This window comes from Podarcis tiliguerta (assembly GCF_965153285.1).
Source record: "Podarcis tiliguerta genome assembly, chromosome: 6".
Lineage (NCBI taxonomy): Eukaryota > Metazoa > Chordata > Lepidosauria > Squamata > Lacertidae > Podarcis > Podarcis tiliguerta.
Genome location: NC_139539.1, coordinates 33,213,680 through 33,233,265, shown reverse-complemented (window position 1 = coordinate 33,233,265; position 19,586 = coordinate 33,213,680). Strand labels below are relative to the sequence as shown.

The 19,586-nt window shown below is 40.8% G+C and overlaps 1 protein-coding gene across 4 annotated transcripts in view; it reads right to left on the bottom strand.

Moving 5' to 3' along the window:
* NGF (nerve growth factor) overlaps nt 1-19,586 on the bottom strand; it is a 53,175-nt gene that overhangs the window by 14,618 nt on the left and 18,971 nt on the right. The window contains exon 2 of one of the 4 annotated variants that reach the window (XM_083444586.1): nt 10,944-11,031. The exons of 2 other annotated variants lie outside the window; for them this stretch is intronic. The gene's annotated coding sequence lies outside the window, so the exon portion shown is untranslated. Of the gene's footprint in view, nt 1-7,755; nt 7,777-10,943; nt 11,032-19,586 lie in introns of those variants that run through there. One more of the 4 variants, XM_083444585.1, reaches the window with a different exon arrangement.

The following is a 19,586-nucleotide window of genomic DNA, read 5'->3' as shown; positions in this document are numbered from 1 at the left end:
ATGTGTACTTGAATGTGCATTCCAATGCACATTCAATGACAATAGCTTTCTCTTTTGCACTCACTGGTGTCAGCAGATACACATGATGTGCTCATACTCACTATATGTGATCATATTCACCATGACCAGCTAAAATCATGCACTGGGGGAGAAAGAAGCAGCACAGTTAAATTTTTTTTAAAGGTGACACCAGAACAGAAGCAGAATGAGAGCAATGGTTTTGAACAGACATGAAAAACCACATGAAAAAGTTGAAAGCAAAGCTTTGGAGAATACTTTTTTACTCCTTGTAAATGTTAAAGAATTAAAATTCAGCATTGCTCTGATGGCTGACCTTTCGAGTGAAAGAATCTCTCCCACTTTCTTCACTCTCCTTTTTGCTTCTAGCTGAAAAATCATAGACATCTGCATTCAGATTCATGCATATGCATTCAAAATGTAGCACAGTTGATTTTTTACGGAGTTCTGATTATGTGATATGAATGCTGATAAACTGCTATTTCCTATGCAAACATGAGTTCTAAAATATTCCCGTTAATAACCTGAAAGAGCCAAAATGTGCTCCAACTATTAACAACTCATAATTCTCACTGTGCCTGGCTGGAATGTTCTCACACTTATCCACATTTCCCTTGTGAGCTGTGATACTCTTGTTTCCCTTTTGAGGTCTTACTCCTTTCATTTTGCAGTTCTGTTAAAAAGGTGATTTCATTGCTTTGTCATTGCTCATAATTTGAAACATAAAAGACTAGGAAACTATATTAAAACCTGAGTTGTATCATCAGTAATTGCAGCCACACTGTTGGGTTGCACAGTTCTCAGCACAAAATGAAAGCTAAGGTCTTGAGTTTATATAAGGACACTCCTGAAATCGCAAATGTAATTAATGATACAGCCCCTAGTTTGCATAAGCATCACCCATGGGAATCTGGCAAATATTTACAGTATTGGAAACAAATGAAGGAGAATCTTCCAACAGCATCTGTATCTCCTTTCTCCTACATTGTATATTATACCAGCAATTCTCCCTTGCTTCTAATTAACAGAGATAGCCACATAGCATGTGTATTTATACAGTTTCCTCTGTTGAAAGAGAGCCTTTTCATTTTTTAAAAATTCAGTGATGTGCCATTTCCTCCCACCCATGCTGAATATGCTGGTTGCAGTATTTAAAATCTCCAGGAAGACACTTTTAAGAGCAGACTCAAGTATCTTAAGGTTGGAACACTTCTGTTACTCAACTCTTCATTTTTGTATTCCCATTGAACTCAACGGGACTTACTTCTGAGGATTTCACTGTTGACTAATCATTAAGTTCCACTGAACATAATGGAAGTAACTTCAGGTTAAACATGTAGGATTGTGCTGTAAAACACATTACAAAGCACATCACTGAAGGATCAGAGTTTTTGGGATGTATGTCAGCAAACAAAATGCATGGAGCTAAATTATATGTTACTGAAGTTGCTTATTTATTTTAAAAATTCACAAAATACATTGGGCTTATGAAGTAGTAAGCGCACTTCCTTAGGTATAAATTACACAGATGGCGTTGAGTGTTTCCACAATTAATGCTCCCTCAATGAGAGTTGAGACAACAAGCCCTGCCAGAGTCTATAGACTTCAGAGATTTTATCACCAAGCACAATGAAATGGAGTCAGATTATAAACAGACCGGAGCCAACACCATAGTAACAAACTTGAGAACAATGCCTATTTAACAATGAAATGTGTGTTAAAGCATCTGCTTACAATTCTCTTGCATGGGTGTTGGAAAAAGGCTGCTTGCTTCCTCTTTAATGAACCCAAGGGACTACATTATTAACTCCCTGAGATTCTGGTGCTCAATAAAGGTTCAGCCAAGTATACGGATCAGGGATACGGAGATATATACACACATTTTTTTTGAAATAAATTGAGGAACTGTGCTTGCACAAGTGTAGAAGGTCCTACATTATGTCTGCCATCGCTTATGGTGTGTGGTTAGAGTAACTGAAGGGAGGGGTGTACAGAATATTGATGAGTACTATTGTGTAAGTTTGCCCATGTGTATGTACAGACAAGATAGCAATTCTGGTTTAGGCAACATTATTACACAAATGTATCATACTTTCCCGTGTATAAGACTATGTTTGTTTCTTTTAAAATCATGCTAAAAAGGGGGGGGGGTCGTCTTATACATGGGTAGTGCATAGGGTGGACATTTGATTGGTTACTGCCATGGCTGTCAGCAGCTATTGTGTGTGTTATTGGTTGCTGCGTCAATAGGTGGTGTTGAGTGGCTGATGCTCCAGCAGTTGGGCAGGCAATCTGCAGCTCCTGGGACAGACGGGAGGTGATGGACAGAAGGGAAGCGGATTGACTGACACGTGCAGGTGAGCGATTTTCAGCAATCCCCCTAAAAAAGCTCCACAACCCTGGGTAATTCTCCGCAAAAAAGCTCCACAACACTTAAATTTGAGTCCCCCAAAATAGGGGTAGTCTTATACACTGGGGCATCCTATAGGCAGAAAAGTATGGTATGTACAATTGAAAAAAGAAGAAGAAGAGTTTGGATTTGATATCCCACTTTATCACTACCCTAAGGAGTCTCAAAGCGGCTAACAATCTCCTTTTCCCTTCCTCCCCCACAACAAACACTCCGTGAGGTGAGTGAGGCTGAGAGACTTCAGAGAAGTGTGACTAGCCCAAGGTCACCCAGCAGCTGCATGTGGAGGAGCGGGGAAGCGAATCCGGTTCACCAGATTACGTGTCTACCACTCTTAACCACTACACCACACTAAACATAAGCACTCCATGAAAAACAAGTCCCTTCCTATGTGTTAACAACTGATGGACCATTCTTCCCAATGTGACCAGTACAAGAAACACTGCTGTCACTATAATGGTCCACATTATACCCTTAGAAAAAATACCAGCATACAGCTAAATATGATGGGCTATGTGGTGGTGCGATTGCCCAGGATCACTTTAGAAGGAATGAAATACAAGAGGGAAAAGGCACTCAATGTAGCAATAAAGGTGGTGGTTGTGGCAAGAACAGACATAAGAAATGATAGGATTAAAAGAGTTTGCGGAGGGATTTCAGATTCCCAGACATCACTATTTTCTTTTTTTAATCCATTTTCATTAGGACATCACTACTTTCCAGACAGAACTTAAACCGTGAGGACACTTAGTTCAGCACTGATCTAAGCCATGGTTTGGCTTAGAATGCTATATATCTGGATCTGGGCTTATGATTTAGCTCAGTCTGGGTAAATTGAGCTGTGAGCTATAATTTATAGTTTGTCTGGAGAGTACAAAAGCACAAGTCTGGATTTGAACATGGTAAGCCAGACCATGGCCTAACTCAGCTCAGCCCAGCCCAGCAGCAAAAGTGATCAGGGAGGAACAAAGTAGTTGTGATCTCTTTTCTGGGATCTCCCCTCACCGTTTGCTCTAGACCATGGCTTGCCTTAGTGTAACATGCAAACTGGGTCAATAGTTTAAAGTTTAAATGTGAAAATACTGACAGTAACAGACGTTTGCAATTTTTGCTGGCTGCAATGGACTAGCAAGGTCACCTCTCCGGAAATATCTCTTCTATGCATAGTAGCTGGACTGTTGCAAATATATAGGCGAAAATCAAAGCATTTGGACAGGGTGCATAAATTATAGGGGTAAACTTCAAACTTTGGCCTATATATTTGGCAAATATATAGGTCAAAATCAAAGCATTTGGACAGGGTGCATAAATTATAGGGGTAACCGTCAAAGGCCTGAATGAGTCACTTACAGCACAATCCTAACCACGCTTACTCAGAAGTAAGTCTTACTGATTTCAACAGGGCTTACTCCCGGGTAAGTGAGATAAGGACTGCAGCCTTAGTTGGCAGTTGTATCTCTGTTCATCTAGTAAACAGCATCACGTGACTCTGTCTTAATATCTACTTTATCTTTGCTCTGAGATGAGATAAAACCACATTCCTTCCTTCTAAGGTTTATAGGGCAACAATGAATTTAAATTTATGGTCATATATTCTGTAATCCCTCTTGTGCTTAGCTGTACAGCTAAAGATGCACATAGCTATATATGTGCTGAGCTATGCAGCATGCTGCTCTTTTACCAAGGTGGTCCCAGTGCCACTGCTGCAAAGTGTTTCTACAAGAATGTGTTATTTATTTAGAACAACACAGCACAGCAGCAAGGGCGGGTGCATTTTTCTGCTTTACAGATTGCTGGGTGTGGATAATTAAGATATTAAGCATTCCGCCTCTACATTTCCAGCACCCAGCCCAGACAGACTCTATAGCAAGAATAGCGGGTGACCTGATTGGCAGACAGTGTGCTCTGTTTCTGAGAATCATATTGAAAATCAGGCTCCAAGCATTGCTGGGACTTTGGTGGCATTGGAAGCCAAGTTCATCTGGTGAGAAAATGATGGTAAAGAGAATCAGCCTTAAGGGGAATCTCATAAAAGTGAGCAGTAAAAAAGGAGAATGTTGATTCTGGAAATCCCGGCCCTGTGAAACAGTGCCGCTAAGAAACAAAGACAGGCTTCCAATACCCATTAATAATGTTTCTAAATTTTATGGTCACACAACACACACGCACACACAGAGAGAGAGAGAGAGAGAGAGAGAGAGAGAGAGAGAGCACTAGATAGATAAAAAGATATAAACACATTTCTAATGACCAGCAACTGTATTTGTCACCCCATCACCTCCAGGGCACTACGATTCTGTTAATGGTCTGCCACAGGGCCAAGCAGTTGTCTTTGACAATCCCAAGTGCTAACAGGGTGACACAGCCACTGCTGAGCTACTCTGACAGAAGAGATAGTGCAATCCAAATTCGATACCCAAGACAAAAATGACCTCCGTAGAACAAACAGTTCTAAAATTAGCACTGTTAAGGCCCAGCATGCCAGGGGGCCTATCAAAACAGTGAAAGGGAATGAGTTAATGGCCACATTCCAGACCTGCAGAATATGCCTCCTTACACTAAGAGCAGAGGGCTTGTGTACAATTCTTCAGGCAAGACGAGAAATGCACCTGCAGTACTGGAGGGATAGGGTACATCTAAGGAGCTGGGCATGAAGCCAGGTAGTTTTGGCAACCACACAGAAGTAAAGGAAACAGGGAGAGAAACAATTCTTCTATTCTGGATTCCAGATAGCTGTATGGTCACAAGCACATGGAGTAGGCATATGAAAGGCATGAAAACAAACACAAACAATCTGCTAGCAAAACTAGTTCGGAAGATGATTCAGTCTAGATAACTAGTATTTTGCATTGCTGGGAGCATGTAAGCTTTGGTAAAAGTTCAAAAATACCTTGATTTTTTTTAAAGCGAATTAAAAAGACATGATTCAACTATACCAATGTATCCTCAGGCCAGATTAAGTCTGTATCTCTTGTAATGAGAGTTGTTCTCTCTGTGACTGAAGGTTTGTTGCGATCTGCCCTGTGTAAGTATCTCTTCCAATATTTAAAATAAATCACTCGGTGCCATAATATACTAGTGGAAAATGCATGGATTCTATGATCGCCTGAGCAGTAGGTTGAATTGAGAGGTTTATTAGCCATTCTGACCCCAGTACAGACAAGGCACTGCAGGACACATGGTCAAAAGTCAGTTTAGGTCAAGAACCATGTGGGCTGGCCTGAAAGTGAGGGTCATCAAAATGTGTGCGCTGCCTGAGCTCTGAATATAAGGAGGTCACTTAAGGTCAAACTGTGTAAGCAAAAGCTGCAGCGTTATACTACAGCATCCCAAAGGAACAATAGGTCATCTAGAGAAAACATAGGAAGAGTGATCAACTCAGATCCAGGGATGAAGGAGCTTCAGGCTGCTCTACAAGGTCTTATTCAGACAAGCATGCATGTTCTTAGATATGTTGCTGAACTCCAGCTTCCACCAGCCACAGCTAGCATGGCCAAGAGAGAGGTATAATGGGAGTTGTAGTCCATCAGAATATGGAGCCACAGGTTTCCCACCGGTGCATTAAATCATTATGTTTCTGTATTCACCCATATCTGTGCAGGGCTAAAAAGAATACTTCTAACTATATCCCATTTTTAAACTGCCTGGATAACTTGCAGCTGTGGTGAGGAACGTCAAATCTGATAACATGCCTTGTCCTCATTTATTTCTTAAATTTACATCCTGCCTTTGCATGAGAATGTGCCCACAATAAAATAAATACTAATGGACAACTCCAAAATTATGAAATACATCACAATATATTATGGAGCGTTTTAAACAGGAGTTTGCTTCCATGTGGAAACTGGCAATACTAGTTAGCAAGGACTTGAGCAGCTGGATACCCTGGAATATGAACTGATGCCAAGGAGTCACTGAACTATTATCGCACATGGACAAAAGCCACTCAGTTCAAAAAGGTGAGGGCAAATCCCATGAATCATCAGGGTGGAGCTGAGGTTGTGGTAACATGGGTATTGTTTCTAACCAGGCTCCTTCTATGACCATATAAAAAAAATTTAATTAAACAATTATAAAACTTGCAGGCAATGAGTTAAATTAAATGAAAATATTTAATCACATGGTTATAAAAGCCTGCAGGCTACAGACAGGAACTACCTATTATTGAAATTGTCTGAAGAGGTCTATTTTTTCCTTTTAAAGTATTCTCTTGCACACAAACCACCCCTTTCCACATAGAAGGCTTTTCCTTCCTTGTTGCCAGCTTTCTCTTACAGGAAAACTAGAGGCAATGAGTTGAGTAGCTGTAGGCTCAGGCATGGCAAGTTTTATAATGCCCACTTTCTTTCTCTTAAACAACGTGACTACTAAGCACCCTTCTGGCCAATTATGAAGTCACAACCACCTCCTATTCTGCAACCCCTTTTGAACCCCAACTTTCATCCTCAACCCCGTGTTCCTGCGGCATGCACACGCATGTGCACACACACACACACACTTTGTAAGATTTTTTGGGGGGAAAGTTCATTGGAAAAATATTACTGCTTTGACACTAATTTTCATATCAAAAACTCCCATTAGTTGAGAGGCATGTACAAACTCACTCAACGCAGCACGCACCATATAGTGACAATGAACCATGGTGATCAAGAAGAAAACTCCAAAACCTAACTTCATGACAAACAGTATGTCTCCTTCATAGTAGAGGCATTCCCTCTTTTGTTTGGTTACTTCAAGGAGATTCTTTCCTGTTTTTAAATGAGAGAGGTCTGTTACCCATATGAGGGGGTTGCTTTTTCTACTAAATGAATTCTTTCTTTGTTGCCTCATGTTACAACTCTGAAATACACTTGCTGTGTTGGAAAAAAAGGTAGCAGGGAAAATCTAATGAAAGCTTGAATTACATGTTACTTTACATTTTACTCACTGTGTACATCAAACAGATGAAGAGATCCAAATCTCAGTAGCATTTACTCTGGGCAATGAATACTTTGGGTTAGGCCTTTGTCAAAAATTTTAAAATGGCGCACCAGTTTTAGAGTGTGCAATCAAGGGTAGCTATTTTATTGTAAATTATAATTGCTGAAGGATTAATTAAGCAGGTCCTGACTTCACCCTGTTGTATAACCTGCAGCCACATATTTTAGTCGATATATTCCTCCAAATATGAGATAATAAATAATGACCTCAAACAACCCTCTTTATTTGTCTATATGGTCAACTTTTAATTGCATACAGTATTTAATTGCATATGGTATTTTCTTTTAGAAATACATGTATTGCCCTATTTAAATACTTAAGACATATGCAGGTTCTAATCTACTCACAGGAAGCAAACAAAAGAGAATTCTGGAGAGAACTTGAAATGGAAGTGAGATGCTGAAGAAGGAGGAGGAGGAGGAGGAGGAGGAAATATTCACAAGTCCAAAACATTTCATTTACTTTCTAAGCTTGGCACAGAAGTTTAGAACTAGTTGTGTTCAGTCTAGGAATCACAGAATCATAGAATTGTACAGCTGGAAGGGACCCCAAGGGTCATCTACTCCAACCCCATAAAATGCAGGAATCTCAACTAAAAGTACCGGTACATGTTGTTTCTGGCATCTGTCTATTTCGAGTACACTGGAGTACACCTCCAGGGGTGAAGTCACATTGCTGCATTAGCAGCAGTGAAGTGACCTCCCTGAGGTGCAAGCCTGAGCAGTGTATATGGAGACCCACCCCCTCTCAGCCACCCTGATGCGGATCATATGAAAGCAGAGCAATACGTTTGGCAGCAGCTCAGCTGCAGAAATTGCCTGAAAGAGGCATACATGGCGCCATCCAACTCTCTTAGGGATTCTACTCCGGATTTGTGTAGGGTGACTTTTTAGCCTTTTCTTCTCCTGAAAGAAAAGGTTTAGATCCTGAGGTTTAGGATCAGAGTTTTCCTTCTCCTAGGTGGGCTACCTTCCCAGGTCGATGAGTCCTATCTGCCCCTCATTTTCTGCCACAGCACGTGCAAAAACTGCCATCTTGACTGTTGGATCCACTATTGGTCTCATCTGCTCAATCTGTCACAGCCTATCTTCACATGTAGGGGAAGTCCCTAACTCAGTGAGTGTTTCGGAACCATCAGCACACAGTGTATTCATTGTGGAGCTTTGCTGATTTCCACTTCTGAAATGTTCCATAAGACAAGGAAAAGTCAAATGCTGGATTTCTACCTATCTGTATACAACCCAATCTAAACCTGCAGCAATTTCAAAATGGAAAACAAAGTGAAAACAAACAAAGCATGTTATGAGTGGGTTACCTCCATCACCTAAGGTCCCCACTCTGGACCATTTCCTGCATCCTCCTAGTTACTTTGGAGGACCTTTATCTTACACATACCATGCTTATTACTTTCTCTGTGAAACAGCCAAGCACAAATGTGTACCCTTCCCTGCTGCAAAAAGATGGCATTATGTAAGTGCTAACTACTCTATTGTGAGGTCATGACATAGCCCACGAGAACCTCTTTGTTTCTCCAACACAGTTAGTTCATTCACAAAGGCTTCCAGCTGTGTTAGCTAAAGTCTAATCAGAAACCAAGAGGGAGCCCAATCAAGCCAGAAATACCTTTCCTTCTACACTGGATTCAGTGTGAAGGTGACAAGCCCAGAACAGGCCATCCGCTGTTGCCTGGTTCAAGACTCCCAAAGAGGGGTGAAACAAGGAAGGAAGCTAAGGAGAGAAAGCCTTGAATATAATCCATGTTTTGACAGGACCTTCTCAGTTCCTGGGAGAGAAAATGGAGAACAGGGGAGAGTGGGTGTTCTCATTTTCTGGAGGGAAGGCAGATGTTATGGACCTCACAACACAGTCAGTTTTCTTGCCCATGGAATATACTAATGAAAAGGGGATGGATGGATAACAATTAAAAAGGGAAGTGGAAGCTATGGACTTCTTGAGCGGCTTTTTCCTAGTCTTTGGCTGACACTTTCCCTCGCCATCTTGTACTAGAACAAGGGTATTCTTTTTATCTAATTATTATTACTATTATTTATTTATACCCTGCCCATCTGGCTGGGTTTCCCCAGCCACTCTGGGTGGCTTCCAACAAAATATTAAAATACAGTGGTCTGTTAAACATTAAAAGCTTCCCTAAACATAGCTGCCTTCAGATGTCTTCTAAAAGGGTTTTCAGATTATTACAACAGTACAGTCCCTTATCCTCCTTCTCTCAATCATATACTTCATTTTAGCTACAGTATAGTTATAGATTTATAAGGTGTAAACTGCCCTGTGGTTCTTGGATGAAGGGTGGTATATAAATAATAATAATAATAATAATAATAATAATAATAGATTTATAGGTGCTAAAATGCATATTCTAGATTTGCATTAGTCAATGTTAATCCCATGGAATTGGCATATGTGAAGAGTTATTTAACCTAGAACACCTTCCTAAATGGTGTATCAGCTACCCCGTTTAATCCTAGGCCATCAACACATGTAAAAGCTAATTTCCTAATGATCCATTAGGAAGCCTACCTCCTTCAACTGAGAGTTAGTTTCAAAGACAATACCAGAGTTTTAGAAAAGGTAGGCTGATGGTAAGAAGCAGTATGCTGGAGAGAGGGAGGGAGGTTGATATCTGTTCTTGACAGCAATGCTGTGCTTATGAGAGGGACAGAACCTTCTTGGAATATTGATGCACTGACCTTCTTCCATAAGTAGGCTCAGGTTATAGAGATGTGTAAATAAGCCATATAGTGTAAACAAACCACTATAGTATCCATTGTGTCTCATTTCTGAAGGAAACACAAACCCTAGTTAAGTACCAAGACCCCTGGAATCGTGTGCACTGCTCAGCAGAGGTTTTTATCTCTGATATTCAGTTGTTTAGCATGCTGTACTAATCAGAGGGAGGGAAAGTAGCTATGGGTTGTAGTCTTAGGCCTGGGAAGGGGCAAATAAAGCCAAACACTTCCCACAAGACAGGGACCTTTTTAGTTCTGGCTTTATCTGGCCTATGTTCAGGCCTTTCAAAATGGAAAGGGATTTGACAGAATATAGTTTGCAAATGAACTTGCAAAGAATCATTTGAGCGGTCACATTAAGGTTGCTGCTAATATGTAGTGTTATTTAAGTGTTACAAATAATAACACAGGATGTATCTACCTAAATAGTCTTTTAACACAGAACTGAAGAAGCATTCACATTCCCCAGAACCTAAACAAATATTTCCCAGTTAATAAGTGCTAGTCTGTCCTGAAATCAAATTGTGTAACTAGTGTTTTTCTCTCTGCCCTTCATGACCTGCAGAAACTTCCACAGATGATGGAGCTAATTTGTTTTCAGTTGCTTCAGATGGTGGGACATGAACCAATGGATTCAAATGACAAGCAAAAGTATTTAGAGTAAATATTAGGAAAAACTTCCTGGTGGCACAAGCTGATTGACAGTGGAACAGGCTGCCTCAGAAGGTGGTAGACTCTCCTTTGTTATAGTTGTTTTTTTTTAAAGCAGAGCCTGAATGACCACCTACCAGCAATGCTGTAGTAGTGAGTGTCTTGCATCTGTGGGGGGATTGGACTACATGATCTTTGAGGTCTCTTCCATCTTTGATTATGGTTCTATGAAAGAGAATAGAAAAAAACAACAATCTGACTAAAGATGCATCTGCACAATAGTTTTGAAGGTTATCCAATGTGCATCGGATACCATAGTCGACAATCACAGAAGACTTCAGCTTGTTCTTGTCTGTACATATCAAAGATAGGAGATTTGGGTGGATCATAGGATAAGGTCAAGAAGTTTGCAAGGCAGCATTCATGCTTATGGAATGAGAAAGAAGCTACCTGCCTCTTCCCAGTCTCAGCTTTGTCCTCTTTCCAAATCACTTTGCAGTGAAATTACTTTGCAGACATGTCCCAAGATACTATTATGTCACACAGCCGCATTGCAACAAGAGGCTCTGAACACAACCAAGCTCCACCTCATAGAATACACGCTTCTTTGAATTCAGAGCGCAGGCTGGCCAGATAGTAGCTGATGTTACCATTTACTTTGTTTGGAAAGAAGGACTTGTATACTTCCAAACTGAACTAGGCTCTGGCCAAAAGTCAGAGCCTGAGATATGCTCATACTAATCTAAAGGGAAGCATGGAACTCTTCCTACTAAGGGTTAAGGTCCACATGATGGGCAGGAACTACTGCAGGATTTGACATCATTAATAGCATTGCTCAAATGCAGAGCTTTAATAGTACAGAGTACTACTTGTAATTCATTGTGGGCCCAGAGTTAATGATATCACATCCCTCAATGTGATATCATTAACTCTGGGGGAAACTACCTATTTACTTATAATGAAACAACAGTGTTGTCAATGGCAATAGTCCTAATATCCAGCTAGCATAAAAAAGAACTCCTATGAATAGTGGAAATTTCCAAGTAACAAAATGCAATGTTTTAAAAATTCAACAACTTATGTTATAATATACTCTCCAAATCAGAAAAATATTAGCTTCCTCAAATGCAATTAAGGCAAATCAAAACATGACAGACTATGGTTTTGCTCTCAACGTACTGCTTTCAATCTACACTGATTCTAGACCCTACCATCTATAAGGATGGGAGTGGCTATTTGATATGTGTTTGAAAACCCTCTCTTTGATTAGGTTATCCCCATCTTTTCCTCCCTGCATATGCCCCAAGTGAATGAAGTAGGAAGTGGTGATTGTGATCTTGGTAAAAGGCCACCCACAACATCATTAGACATGAGTGTCTCTATCGGTTTTCAAATGGGCACACTGTAGGGTAATACAGAATGAATCTGCAATGAGCTTTTATTTTCTAAATGAAACCAGTTTCTCAATAAGCACATTTCAATGGAAACATATGCAATAGATCTAGATTGTTTGTGGACTACAAAGAAAAAAACAAGTATTCAGTCTCCATCAATTCTGGAACAAAATGTTGTGTGTACATAGCCACAGTCTGTGCAATTATCCCTGGATCAACAGAAACTCTAAGCAACAGTTCTTCCCTATTGTCTGGTTTCAAATTCAGCTTGTTCACCCACAGCTAACCCATCACTGTGTTCCAGCTCTGCTTTAGGACCTAACCTGCCCACTCCCTCTGATCAAATAGAGAAGAGAGATAGAGACATGCATCATCAACCTCCCAAAGCTCTAACTTCATGCAGCAATTTCATGTACATGTTGAATAGCACGGGGGAGAAGATGGATCAGTGTGGGGGTCCACATGACAAAGTTTATGGGAAACATCATCCCTTTCTGAGACCAACCAGACAAAAAGGACCAGAGCCACTGAAACATAGGACTTCACAGTCCAATGCAGACAAGATAGCTCAGAAGGATGCCATGGTGAATGGTAACAAAAGCCACCCAAATATTCCAGAGAATCAAGAATAACTATATCCCCAATCCGTATCCGTCCATCATTTCCTGTGTCCATATTATGTCCCTGAGAACATAAATAACCTACAAATGTCACAGTCCCAAATTGAAATAAGCTAAGGAAAGGTTTTCAGTTCTATGTCAAGAGACCACTTAGGGTTACTGTGACAAACCTATGACCACAGGTAGAAACAATATGATATAGCTCTGCTTTCTCAAAACATGCTGGTATGCTTCTTGGAAACCCATAGGTGATACCCAATGTCATGTGAGCAGACTTCCCCATTCATTCCTCCATGGAATCCTCGTGCCCTCCAATCTACCCCAGAGGGTCCCCCAACTTTCTGGCAAATATCTGGGAGATGCATAAATAAAAATCCACTTTATTTGTGGATACAGTTGTGTACTATCCCTTGTTGTCTTTGATCATGGTAGCCAGGTTTACATATTACACAATTTACTTACTCTGTTTTAAGGCAGATACGTGCTCACATTCCTATCAATAATATCATAGCAAGGACAAGTTGCTATTTGGCGTAACCAGGAATGAAATAAATAAAAGCAATAGACTCCAAATTATATTACTCCAAAGTTTTATAGCTAACACTTTCTGCTGAGCAGAGGGAACTCCCACTTTTGCTCAATGCAAAGTGACTCTAAGCTATCACATCAAATGTGCTGCCAGCAGAGCAAAAGTGATATGTATGATTCACTTACTTTGCTCCAGGCATTTAGGCTGAAGGAAGCTGATGCATAATTAAATAAGCTTTTCCTTTTTTTTTTTTGCTTCCCTCTGTATAGTAACAGCTTTACTTTTACATGGTTTCGTGCTTTGATGTAAAGTATGCAGTTTATCTAGACAGACCACAATTAAACATGTAGGAAATGCCTCACATGCTGATATGATGCCATATGTAATGCAAGAAAGAGTATCACAACTACACAAATAGAACCCTGTAACAAATCAATGCAGTACTGAGAACTCCTTTTCAGGATTCTAGTCAGTCACACACTTACATATGGGATACTCCTATCCCTGTCCTCCACTTCTGTTTCCCAACTGATAGTCAACATTCTGTGGCTACTGTTCAAGGTCAGTCCACTCTGAGTTATATTCTGATGGAATTACAAACTTGGTGGATCAGGGAAATGCTGTGGATTTCAGTAAGCCTTTTGATTTCAGTAAGCCTCTTGATTTCAGTAAGCCTCTTGACAAAGTCCCCCAGCATATTATTGTGAGGAAGTTGGTAAAATGTGGGTTGAACAAGGTAACTCTTAGGTGGCTTTGTAAATGGGTGACTGACCAAACCCAAAAAGTACTCATTAATGGTTCCTCATCAAGCTGGAAAAAGAACATGGTGATATATTACTGTGCCAAAATACTGGTGGAAGAGACTTGGTGCAACCATTCCCTCTGATTAGAAGCTGTCAATCACAAAAGAGTTCTCCAACTCCTGTCCCTCCAGCCTGGCATAAAAGTCACCCCTACTTTCACGGGGTGAAAGTGTGTCTGCAAAAAGTTAAGCCTATCTTCACAGTTTTTTAAAGGTCCCCAAAGCCAAATGGTCCCAAACTACTTTGTAGAGCTCTGCTTCAGTTGGGGCACTTCAGAGAGACCCTGCTTTGGCCAAGCCTCAAATCTGTCTAAAATGTCCCACTTCAATTTGGGATTCAGGGCTTGTCTGGGTCTGATGAACACTCCTACTAGAAACTAACCTTCAGCCAGTATTGCTGGTAAGTGGCCAGGCCAGGTTCATTTATTAACTTGGTGGCCACATTCTAGGACAGTTGCAGTTTTCAATCACTTTTCAGAGGCAGCTAAAACATAGTGTGTTGTAGTACTCATGCTTCTATAGTGGTTTTTATTTTTTTTAAGAAAAAGCATTTAAGTGTCATTCTGATAATCAGTGATGTCAAGCTTGTCTGCCAATGCTTGCGGTGAGCAAATGTGTTTCACAACTCAACAAACTGTTTGTAGATCCCTTGCTGGCAGCCTGCAGACAGATGGATGTCAATATACCTGCTGATTCATCAATTAACTGGGCACAGCAAAAACTTTTCTATTCACAGTGATCCAGGAGGGCTCTTCTGTTCCTACTCTGTATGAGGTGAAGTATCTTATATTGTAAAGAAAACCCAAATCTATCATCAGAGATTGGTGATGGAGGAATTTAGCAAGTTCTTGCCATTACTGAGAGGTGCTGAGTTTCATACTGGATCAGGAGCTAAATATAAATAGCCGACATGGCAGAGAACAAAGGACAGGTAGGGAGAGGGTATGTACCATTTTGGGTTGCACTTGAAAGTTTTATACAAATATAAGTTTACGATTAACTCATATTTGATGAAACTGAGCACCATGGGGCTTCTGAGTAAGTCTGCATGTGCCTAAGACTGCAATCCTATACATACTTACCTAGGAGTAAGGCCCACTAAACATAATGGAATTTACTTCTGAGTAAACTTGTGCAGGATTGTGCTGCATGTCCCATTCGAAACAATGGGGAAATTTAGTTGGGAAAAACTTAGTTTAAATGTTCTCATTGGATTTTAGAAGTGACTCATTTTAGTTGGATCAGAACCTCAAAGGGGTTGTGGAGGGAACCATGGTGGTATTTTTCTTATTAAAAGAGCTGTGATGGTAAAACAAAACAAATTAAGTTGCTTATTTTCTGACTAAGAGCATGAGTTGGAAACCGATCCTGCTTCCTGAGCCAGGCAAATAATAATATGCAAATATTTAATTATGATGATAATCTTATTGTCCTGGGGTAAATTGTGGGGGAGGATGGGAATAACTAGAAATTTGATGCAATAAATATTTGAGTGGATTTGATAACGAAAACAAAGCATCTACAAGTATTCGCCTGCACAGCAAGTGAAAATCTACCTTTTCTAGAAGTATGGGCCAGATTTCAAACATTTTATAGTCAAACATAAATACAGTATTAATTTCATTACTCTTTGAGTGGTTTTCCTTTTTATCCGTTCATAATATCTATGGTGAAATGCCCTTTTGGGGTTCTTCACAAGTGCCACCCAGTTGCTGATACACCTTTTCTGGGGAAAGGTATCGTAGAGGGTGGTCAGGGCATAGCTGCAGGCACTCTTGGATGAGACTGATTCTCTAGATTCATTTCAATCTGAATTCAGGCCTGTACATATATACAGGGAGAGAGATGGGGGAGTGTGACCCTGTTGATCTCTCAGTGACCTTTGATAGCATTGACCACAGTATCCTACTGGATTGACTGTGAGATGGGAGTGCAGAATACTGTGTTACACTGGCTCTGCTGCTCCTACCTACAGGACTGATTCCAGGGCATGGGCAATTGTCCTTTGGCCTACTGGGAGTTGTTTTGTAGGGTGCCACATGGAACTATTTTGTCCCCTATGCTATATCTATAAGAGGCCACTGGGGTTGGTCAAGAGGAGTTATTTGGAGCACAGTTTCATTAGTACATGGATGACACATAGATCTTTGTCTGTAGCATCTGAATCAGGAGGTGCCGTGCAAGTCACAAACTAATCCTTGGTCTCAATAATTGTCTGGATGAGAGCCAATAAACTGAAATTAAATCCAAGAAGACAAGAGGCCACGTGGGCAAGTAGTTTCCAGGTCTGGGAAATTGGTCAGTTGCTTGCTCTGAATGGGATTGCACTCCCCCCTGAAAGAATAGGTGTGTAACTTGGGGGGGACTCCTTGATCCAGCATTGCCACTGAAGGCTCAAGTGTCTTTTGTCACTAGGACACTAGCTGGTATGCTAGCTACAAGTGTTCCTGGACAGGGATAGCTAGGCAACAGTGATCCATGTAGTGGTAACCTCTAGACTTGATTACTTTAATGCACTTTACATGAGGCTGCCCTTAAGAAAATAAGAGCTTCTTGGGTCAGGCCAATGGCCCATCTAGTCCAGTATCTTCTTCTCACAGTGGCTAATGGGAAGCCTGCAAGCAGGACTAGAGTACAATAGCATGTTCCCCTCCTGCGGTCTCGAGCCAGTGGCTTCAGAAGCACACTACCTATGACTGTGAAGGCAGCATAGCCATCATGGCTAGAAATCACTGATAGCCTGATCATGGTGGCTCTCACTGTCTCCTGTGGGAGCAAATTCCGCAGTTTAACAATGCACTGTGTGAAGAAATACCATCTTTTGTCTGCACTTGCATTTGATTGGGAAGCTGCAGATAGTACAAAATACTGCTGCATGGTTGCTCTCTGGGGCATCTTATCAGGAACATGTGACACTTCTGTTGATAGTGATGCACTGGCTGCCAATCTGCTACTAAGCTAGGTTCAAGGTTATACTACCGGTGCATAAAGCCCTATGCAATTCTGAACAACAGAATCTGAGAAACTGCCCCAGTCATTTACATTTGTGGAGGAGCATCTGTTGATGGTGACATACACCTTTGCAGTAAGGCATGATGAGACCTTAGCACTGTGGCACCTGCTCTCTGTAATTCCCTTTCTTCAAAAGTGAAGCAACCCCAATATTGGTTAGTGTTTTCAATATCTGTTGAAAACTTTTCTTTTCTCAGAAGCCTTCTCAAATTAGATAGTTTTTAATTCTTGTTGATTTGTGTGTTTTAATACTATTTTATTATCTATGTTTTATATTTAGATATTTTCTGAATTCTGATAAATTCTGAAACAAACAAAAACCAGCACTGTTCCTGCCCTGCTGTGATACTAAAGTGTTTGGCCCTAGTAGGATTAAGGAGATTTTTGCTCCACTTCAGGCAGCAAAATGTCTTGGGCCAGCACTACATGTAATCCTTGCACTGTTATAAAAAGGTAAAGGACCCCTGACAGTTAAGTTGAGTCGCAAATGACTCTGGGGTTGCAGCGCTCATCTCGCTTTACAGGCCAAGGGAGCTGGCGTTTGTCCGCAGAGAGTTTTTCCGGGTCGTGTGGCCAGCATGACTTAAGCTGCTTCTGGCACAACCAGAGCAGTGCACAGAAATGCCGCTTACCTTCCCACCGGAGCGGTACCTATTTATCCACTTGCAATTTTGGTGTTCTTTCTAACTGCTAGGTTGGCAGGAGTTGGGACTGAGGAACGGGAGCTCACCCCGTCGCGGGGATTTGAACCACCGACCTTCTGATTGGCAATGGTGGTTTAGAACTCAGCACCACCCGCATCCCATGGGTGCACTGTTATACCTTCCACTAAATATAGGTGAATGTGTAGGGGAAAGATCAGGACTCGGAACCTGCAGGCCATGTTTACAGTGAGGATGTGCACAAACATAAAATGTCAGCACAATGCGCAGTGATGTAGCTGCAGAGCAGCAATTAAGCAAAGCCTGATGGAAAATCCATATTCCAATCTACTGCAAGTCAGTATTAATTAGACAGCAAAACAGATGGTCATGGTTACAGTCTGGTATCATTATATTGCCATGGCTATTCACTGCAAAAGCTTCATAAACATTTTTCCTCTTGTCTGGTCATTTTATATGCACTTTAAGGAATATTTAATAAGGCATTAAAACAAACTTCCCTCACTAATCTGGAATAATTGGTTCAAGATATATAACTGAACAGTCATGATCTTATGCCAATTCCTCCATTATATATGGACTTGTCAGAATTCAAAAAAACACTAAAAGTGGTTCATGCTGTGTGAACAGACACACAGGCACACACACGATCCCCAAATTAATTCTGCAAAAGCACAATATTAGCATTTAAAGGTTTCAGATTACACATTATATGTACTGTATGCAGGGCACCTTTAAGGAGCTCAGGGCAGCATGTATTCCATTTCCCCCCACAAAGACATTGTGTGGTAAATTAGGCTGAGGGGTTTGTGAAGTAGAATGCAAAGAGAGTAAGTCAACACGGGTACAAAATGGCACTTTGATTCCCTCTTGTTAAGACTTCTGAGATGAGAGACAGATATGCCATATTCAATGCCATGTGGTCAGTTTAAGGGCTGATCAGGGAGTTGACTCCAGGTCTTATCTGCCTGATGTCAGCACTTCGCTTTCCAACAGCTATCAGAATGGAGTTGCCCTCTGCCCCCAACCCTACCCCTATGTGACTAGGAGCTTTGATGGGGACAAGTCCCATTGGCACCAACGGGAACTTTTTTCTAAGGTCCTTAGTTACACTGGGGAGGGCAATTTCCATTCCGATTATGACATGTCTTGGGTGGGGTGGGAGAGTGAAAATTGTTTCTTTTTTAGACTCCTCAGTTCCTGTAATTAGTTCAGGAAAAACAAAATATGTTCCAAGGCATTGTATTACTGACACAAGACTTGCGATAGCACAAGATAAGATGCATGTTCCAACTGAGGCAGGGAAGAAATCCTGCTCACACTATTATCAGTGTCCTAGAGAGAGTGATTAAACATTCACTGCTGAAGGGGAAAGGACAGGTTGATGATACCTGAAGACTGACAGCTGATTTTTACTTTATTTTTTTAATTAATATTTTCCAGATTGCCTTGTTTATAACAGAAAAGCTTGGCCATTACATTTATTTTGCCATTTAAACTCGTGTTTAAACTCGTAAACTTTTGTAAATCAGTGAGAAACTAGGAAGCAGTTGATATGGAGGGGGCTGGAGATTATAAACACACAGACATTATAACCAGCTTCAAATAATTTTGACAGCCCTAAAGGAAGGAGCACAATGGCATCACTTAACTCCTATCACAAGCTGACTTCTATTTTTGGAAGAAACTAAGGTCCTACTGAGATACAGCTCTGATAATACAGGCTAGATCAGCAGCTTGTAAATGGAATACTCTTTCCTT